Raw genomic sequence first — 310 nt, 5'->3', positions numbered from 1 at the left:
GGGAATATAAATATTTATATTTATAAAAATGGACACTGTCATCCACGTGGGGGCCTCCAAAATTCCCAAATCAGAGACTCACCTTCTTCTACAGAACCAGAATAAATGAGCTGATATGCTAAGTTAGTACTCTTGAGAGCATAGTTTCAAGTTAGTTCATGTTCTCCACTAGGATATTCCCCACTGGGGCCCACTGGGGATGGGGAAGGAGGACGAAAGTAGGGGCTAAATTTTCACATTTTCATTTTCTTCGTGACAACGCAAGGTGAAATTTGTCACAAAATTTGACAGGTATCATTGCTAGGATGAT

Source organism: Diadema antillarum, unplaced genomic scaffold (genome assembly GCF_040938485.1).
Source record: "Diadema antillarum isolate AM-2024a unplaced genomic scaffold, OU_Dant_1.0 scf00000110, whole genome shotgun sequence".
NCBI classification, from domain to species: Eukaryota; Metazoa; Echinodermata; class Echinoidea; order Diadematoida; family Diadematidae; genus Diadema; species Diadema antillarum.
Note: the sequence above shows the minus strand (reverse complement) of the source record.